Below are 8,669 nucleotides of genomic sequence, written 5' to 3' on the forward strand. Positions count from 1 at the left end.
TGCCTTCACATTAACCGTGCCTTCTCTCTCGAACACTATGTCAAAATGAAAAAATAAATTGTATGACATTATTAGAATGAAAGAAGAGCCTCTCCAATAGTTGCTCTCACATGGTACTCATGTATTTTATGTCTACCACACAACCACTTTGATAGTTTTATGGTTCATATCATTACTTCATTTACCTTTAGCATATTTCAACTTCTAACACTTTTTAATTTTACATTTTCTATAGGTTCAATCCAGTGGTCAAGATGAAGAAATCAGATGAATTATTGTGTTTCAAACATTTCATTACTACATTTTTCTTGATAAATCTACTAGCTTAACATTTTATTACACCACTATAATTTAAATTCATCATGATTAGATAATGCTCTCTAAAATACTACTTTTTGTAGTAAAAGTTTAGTGTATAATGACACTTTAATAACTTCATTCAATTTTACAAACCTTCAAATTAACATGTACATTAAATTCAACATAGTTAGGTTTTGTTTTCAATTAGGAGAACTTTTTTAGACTACAAATGCAATTCACATTTCAAAAACTAGAATATGCTTTTTTTGCGGCTATATTTCCACTGCTTCAAGGATTGAGTTGGATATATGCAATATGTCATTTGAAAGAGGAATATTAAGGTTTTTCATCTTTGTTGATTTATAGACCCAAGTATTTTTGTGTTGTTTGTTGTTTTAGAATGTTAACTTGGGCTATGTAAGATGCATGTTCCTTGCTCCCACAATTTGATTCATTTCATCTCTTTTATGTTCTATATCCCACTTCTACTCTTCGTGGATACTAATGGTGGAATGTGTAAAAATAAAATGCCTTTAGTTTGTAACTATTCAAACAAAATGAAATGGGAAAATACTATTCTTTCTTTATGAAAGATTCAAGTTAATTTCCATTCGTTGTTGGTCAAAAAGTAACTTTTGCTTCCTACTTTCTTCCTTTTGTGCCTTTTATATATGGGCTTATATATACACTATTTCTAATGTGTTGGAATTAATTGAAATGGAACAAGAAACACTTACAAAATATTATATTTTGGTAAATGCTACTTTCACTTCTATGACCTATCGACATACACCTTGCACCTTTTCCCGGGGCAAACTTGCTAGTTTATTTATGATTTCTAGAATAGGCAAGGATGACTCATCAAACATAATTTTTTATTATTAAAGGATTTCAGTTATAAAAGTATTGATATTTTATGTTTTGGGTCTTCTACATTAAAAATCAACATTTTTCTCATTTCCTTATCATGAAAATAGTGTAGCAATTGATTTTGCTAGGGTTTGAAAGTTGAATAAACAATTCTATTTTTAGAAAAACATAGTACATTTTCAAAATTGGTTTTAAATTGCAGATTACATTTACATTATCATAGAATATTTATTTTAATTGTGTGCAATAGAATGATAAGGCATCTTTCTACACACACACACACACACACACATTGTTAATAATTATACAAATGTTCCATGATAATGATAGTATAGGATGGATATCAAATGTTTAAGGTCGATAGGACATTCAAATATTTGATTTCATTGATTGGGAATAATCCAATCAAACCCACAATCATTTACACTCCCTCTTAGCTAGGGAGGATGATTTCTATGCAAATAAAACAACACAGAGTAGATTTATTAGCTTATGGTAATATCAAGCATATGGTATGCCCAAGAATACCAACCATATGATATTCACCATACTGAAATATTTTCTTGGTATACACATTGAAATCACATAGCATACACCATGTCATATCTCAGTAACCTTAGAGACACATGAGATATGAACTATCATATTGTATGGCATCGTTCAGAGATATCTTGACTTGAAGATGTCCATCATAATGGTATCATCTCATGATATTTACCAAGTACTCAGAGAAATGGCATACAAATCTAATTCAAATTGAAGCTTCTTTTTAGAGTGTAAATTAAAATTTTAGGGAGTGAGATCAAATTCAAAGATGTCCATATTTTGATTTATAAGCATTTGTGACTTTAACATAGTGTGCATAAGACTTTGCTTCTTTATTTTAACTTTCAATTAAGGTGGCATCTTGAATTTTTTGTTCCTACCTTGCTATCCTCTTCTCTTCTCTCCTTGTAGTGACCTGATAACTTAAGAGTAGGTTTTTTCACCTTTTTCTGCTCAAGCGTCTACACAATAAAACATGATTTACATCATACTTGCAAAGTTTTCAAAGTTCAATTCTATCTATTTTAGGTGCTATAAGGTTGTGTATATATGTGTTATAAGACTATTTATAGGTGTTACAAGAATTTAGTAGTAGATTTTAGACAGAAAAGAGAGTATTCTCCATAGGTGTTGTAGGAAGTTTGGTAGATGTTGTAAGAAATAGAATAGGCATCATAATACTTCCTATAGGTGTTATAAAACCTAATGTAAGCATTGGGAGACTCTATAAATATGCTCATGTACCTACAAACTTGTTAAATCTACAACAAAAACACTTCAATTTAGTAAACGAATATCAAATTTTGTAAGATTGAGGCTCCAACCCCAGTCTCAACACCATTTTGTGTACTATAAAGAGTATATTCATGAAAATTTAGCTTGGGATACTCACTTTGATAACAATTAATGATTAGACTTCTTAAATTACACTCTCAAAAATGTTTAATGTTCCTTTAACTAAGAAAACTAAGGATGCTTTAACATTTACAAGCAATCTTAAGTGTTAATTCCTATAATGAAATGTAAATCGAAACAAAATTATGAGAGAACTGATAATAATAAAATTTTCATCCTTATATAATAATTTGTTACTATGTTTTTTTAATTTTTTATTTATTATAAAATTCTTATCATTTTAAAATTTAATTTCATGTATATTTTAAAAATTAATAACTATATTATTCACATTTCTTTAATAGAAAATGAAAACATATTTGTTTCCACATTCAATATGTATACTATAATTGATATAAGTATACATAATTTTAACATGTATACTATAATTGATAAAGTATACAGAATTATTAAAAAGTAGAATATATTTCTTTTAATAAAGCTATTCTTTTCTTAAAATATCAAATGAAAGTTGGTACTAGGGGTAACAGTCAAATTTCAGCCTAAGGTCCAATAAAGACCCCCAATTTTTCTTTATTGTTGGCAGTGGGCAACATCTAAATAACTGAGTAACTAAAGTACTTTCCATAAATCTTGGAGTGTGTTCCATAGAGCTTGAAGTGCGTCTACGTAAACCCTCCCATTATGTGATTTTTTTGTTATGAAATGTTGCCACATTTTTCAATAGAAATGTCTATCCAATAGACATAATGGACATTTTAATATTAGTTAGTATTAAATTAAAATTATAATATAACTGCTTTATAGTTTCTAAACTATTAATAAATTCAACTATACAACCAATTCATTTTTCAACTGTCGTGTATTGTTTTAATTACTTTATTCTGGTGGGCCTTCCCACATCTTATCCACAAGATGTTTGAAATTCTTTTCATTGGCTCATAAATGCCATGTGTTTGTTGAATATTACTGTGGCAGCTTCATCATGATGTGTTGTAACCACATCATTTGTGAAATCCTATAAATTGTCCTATCACTCCCCACTATTTACATATTCAAGTCTCTCTCACTTAAAAACTATATCACATCTCTCAAGATTCTTATTTCTTCATTTTGGTGGTATTTGTATTTATTCACATAGTATCTCTCTTTTCTCTTGTAATGGCAGATTCAAATGCACCAGAGCATCAGGATTGTGGACTTTTCAGCTTGTTTGGGAAGAAGAAAGAAGAGGAGACACATCTACAACATGGTGGTCCTATGGAGGAACACATGGTAGCCATAGCTCCGCATGAGCAAGGCCACATAGGCAAGGATCATGCTACCCCTCTTTCTCATGGCCACGTCGATGGAGGCAAGCCTCACCCTATGTATTGCCACATCATCAAGGCTCATCCTACTCCCTTATCTCATGGCCATGTAGGCAAGATTCACCCTGCACCAGTGTCTCATGGCCATGTGGAGGAGGGGAAATCCCATGGCGAAGGTGAGGAGAAGAAAGAGGAAAGGGGACTCAAGGGAAAGTTGCATCGCAACATTAGCTCTTCTTCAATCTCTGTACATTTTGCATGCCCATAACTTCTTCCCTAATATTTTTTAATTTCAAAGTTCACTTATTTGGATGTGTTTTTTATGCATAAAATATATTTGGTGTACATACCTAATTTTCAAGAGTATTATACATCTATCATTTTCATTCTCATTTCTACAACTCCTTGATAAGAACTGCCCCTGTAAAACCAATTCCACATTAGCAATCCCCATAATATGCAGAAGTCAAGGAGAGTTAAAGTCATTTAAATATTGACCATCAACATTAGTTGATTAATTATCATTAAATTTAATAAAAATGATAGAAATATATATATGCTCGAATCTAAAAGAAATTATAATTTAGTTACCAGAATACCAAGATGTATTGATTATGTCAGCCTTTTTGACAAAAGCTCCAGAACCTGTCTAAGAACATAAGAGCAAGAATATTGTAGGACTACTTTACCACCCTACCACAAAGCTATTAAGTTTCCCTGGAATCTTTCATAACATGAAAGACCCCCAACCCGATGTCGAGGAAGACTAAACAAGAAAAACTAAGAGGAGAATAATGGAATTGTGTACACATTTTGGATAATATAATAAGAAATTTTCATTCATAGTTTAGCAAGAAAGGAACACAACCTATTAAAGCCAATGAAAGATAACACATTTTAATCAATTACACAAGAATAACATTTTTGACTCAATAGAAACATATCACAAGATAAGAAAAACTCATTCCAATATCATAACTTCATCAGGTAGCTCATTCACTCTCATTGTGACTCATAGTTCAAATCAATGTAATCATGTCACAATAGACCTAAGTGATGATCACACTATAGAGAAGTTTTACAAAGCTAAATTTTGTGAGCATTATTTCCTGTTATGTTCTCCAATGAAAAAAGACACTACTATGAGTGTAGACAATAACATCTATTAATTAGAACTATGCAAATTGCATTCTTATAAATTGGACATATACTTTACAAGAACACAAATTAAACAAAAATATACTTCTCTTTAAATCCCATATTCTACACAAAATTTCTCACACAAGGAAAATTTAATGAGTAATGAAGACACATCTCATAATCCTTAATTTGCAACATGAAACCAAAAATAATTATTTAAAGGAATTGCAAACCTCACTCCTTTGAGTAACTCCAACGATGAAGAGGATTTGTCCAAGTTATTGAGGTGTGTCCTCACGTGTGCCTCAAGCCCTCAATGGACGGGAGATTGACTATGAAATGAGTGTGAATTTGAGCATGGTAAGGGTGTATTTTATGACTTTGTTCTTCAAAAGATGATTATAACTTTAGCTTCAAGTGTGGCTATAAATGTGAAGGGACAGGGGTTCATTTTATAGGAAAAAGGGTAGTGGATTGGAGGGCCAAGATGCATAGTTGAGAGAAGGTGAGGGAGGGCTAGGATGCAAGGAGAGAGAAGCACATGGATTATTCTTTCTCAAATCCATAGCATTGTGACAAGTGTCACAAGGAGAGAGGATGTGAGAGCATAAGCAAAATGGAGATTTTTCTTTTAAATGTCATATACATATGCATTAAGAATGTAATTTGGAAATAGTGGAAATTAAAAATAGTGTCAGTACACTTACAAAATTCTTCTAAAAATAAACATATTCATCAATAAGAATTTAGAAACTTGAATATTAGAAGGAAAACACTTTCTCATGAGAAAACTTGATGGAAATCTTGTTTTTCTTCATTGGAAAAATCTTTTTCTATCCTCTAACTAAGTTATTTACTAATTACTAATTATATTATTTTGTTATTAATGGAAGTAAGGTTAATCTCTATCCGCTGACAACATCTAGACTCCTCTAATGACAGCTTGGTTGAAGAACCGACACTTGTAGCAAACCAAGGTGGAAAGTAGAAGATAGATCTGAAACAAATTAAAATTAAAATACGTTTTAAAAATATCCAAAACTAAAAGCAAATAAGTTGAGTTCTAAGAAGTTGTAGACTAAAAGTGAATAGAAGAGAAAAATCTAACTGCATGAGTTCCATGACATTTTAGATTACAAGTGAAAATAAATAAATCAAACTTGTGACATTAGAAATCTGCGTTACTCTTGAACTTATAGGCTCCAATTGCTAGTAGTATTAATTGGATACAGTATAAAATCTCAAAAAAATTAAAATTAAACAAAATTCAATGGCTTATATTTCAAATTTGCTAAATTCAATGTGTCATAATTTAAATTTTCATTTGACAGACTTCCATTTTTAAATTAGTAAAGTGGGGTTATCTATAATGCCATACTTCTAATAGCTTTCTTCAACTATTTGAAACACATACGTGTCAGATTCTTTGATAACACGTGGAGCTCATTCCGTAGAACATGGAACACATACCAATCATCCGGACTCCTTATGAAATTTGGTCAGCTTTTCAACCATCTTCTATTACCAACCTTTATCTACTTTGCAAAGAAATTGGGATAAGAGGGACTAAGGCTGGGGTCCCATGGGCACCCGCTTGCTTAAAAATAGAGTAGGTGTTGTTGAGATTTTTTAGGAACATTTAAAGGGAAGCAGTCCCATGGGCATTCTACTTTAAAAGAAAAACTCCTAAATTGAAGAAAATATTAAAAATATAAATTGTTGTTTTTAGAAGTTTTGGTATGGTGATTTCAATTTGGAGGGAAAATGAAGGGTAGGTTCTTGTCAAGTGGCAGAATTCTTCCCTAAATAATAGTGGCTATTTCCAACCCCCCCGCTACCCTTTCCATCCACTCAACTAAAAAGTAGGGGCTCCTAGTTAATAGGAAAAGATTCCAAATTAAGCTTTAGCCCCCCCAAAATATTATCATGGGACCTCCAGCTCCTTAAATATAGAGCCCAAGCCCCCTCCATGGGACCCCAAGGTAAATCTTCAATCCTCTTCATTTTTTTGATTTACTTTATTGAAACTTATTTCATCATAAAAGATCGCCATGTCCTTGTTTCTAAGTTTCCATTAAAATTTAATAAGAAAATAAATTTCATTATTTTTAAGATTATATTTTGATTTGAAATTTCCATATTAATAATGTCATTTTAAAAAAAATGTAATTTAGTAATGGAAGTTGAATATTCAATTTTATATTCATCTATTTAGAAGAATATTTTAAATAGATATACTTTTATGAAGATTGATTAGTCATATATTATTGGTTATATAGATTTGTTGTTTCCTTTTTCTTTTTTTCTTTTTCTTCCTACTATTTAAACAATAATAGAAGTGGATTTTAAAAAAAAAATTAATTATTAATTTTTTTATAAAAAATTCACAATGTTAATACCACAAGACAATAAAAAATAAGACAAGCCTTAGTAGTAAAGCATAAAAGAAATCTATGTTCAGTTACAACTGAAATATTCTATTTTTGATTTTAAAGAATAATAGAATTTATTTTAAAACTGGAAAGTATAAATGTTAAATAAAAAATTTAGGATGAAATAATGAGAAAATAATAAGTAAGGTTACATTTTGAAGTTCATTTTTTAATTTTTTAATTAAAAGACTTTTGTAAATGAAAATTATAGAAAAATACAATCAAAATAGATAAGTTATATAAGATAAGATAAATTTGTTAATGTCCAGTGGGAAACCAACAAGAGTCTATGGGATTGAAAACTTATAGAACAAGAAGCAAAGAACTAGCAGAACCACAGACAGTGGTTCGGAAAGCCAAAAATAGAGAAAAGAAAACTAGATACAAGACATAGACTAAGGGTTCTTCCTAAAGGATATAGACCCAGGTAAGGGAGAGCATGTAATTGTCTTTGACAACTGTTAGTGGGCTAACATTGATGAAGATGAGGATAAGCCATGCAGGGTTGCATAGATCTGGAGTGAATAGTGGTGGAGCTATCCAAGGGCCACTTCACACCCTGCTCAAAGGGAAAGGGAAAAAAGAAGTTTGTAATGAGCTACCTTGCAGCCTTCTTTAGGGGGAATAGAAGTTGTAGGTTGTGGTCACGAAGTTGCATTACCTCCTCAGAGATAAAGTGCCAAACATCTCTGATTTGTGTAACTAAAGAAGGAGGTCAATGCACTACACTCTCTGACTAAAAAATAAAATCTCCCTCTGATCTCATAATAAATAGGACAATGGAAAATTAAGTGTAACTCAGTCTCAATCTTGGTCAATGTGCATAGCCTGCAAATCTGGTCCTCTCTATCAATGTAGTGATCTGTCTAGGCCCATAGATGGTGGGAACCAATCCTAAAATATCCTAATGCAAACTGAAGGGTATGACAGCAAATTTGAGATAAATATTTGGGTCAAACAATAATCACATCTTGTGTGTCTAGAAAGTGCTTAACATAGAAAACCATCCTCAGACTTAACTCCCCAGATGGGTTGGTTGAAGTCGTAACAAGGTACTGTCTATAGATGTCAAGTTTGACCTGCTCGTTCAACTCCTATGTAGAAGGGAGAAGATGAGAAGGAATGTTTAATGAGAATTGAAATGAGGGCAAGCGATCAATGTCTTTCATGATGGAGCTCAAAAGTGATGTGGCCTAGGCATACCAACAGCATGCTC

Source organism: Cupressus sempervirens, chromosome 4 (assembly GCF_028749045.1).
Source record: "Cupressus sempervirens isolate cs-2001-9-10 chromosome 4, ASM2874904v1, whole genome shotgun sequence".
In the NCBI taxonomy this organism is placed as follows: Eukaryota; Viridiplantae; Streptophyta; class Pinopsida; order Cupressales; family Cupressaceae; genus Cupressus; species Cupressus sempervirens.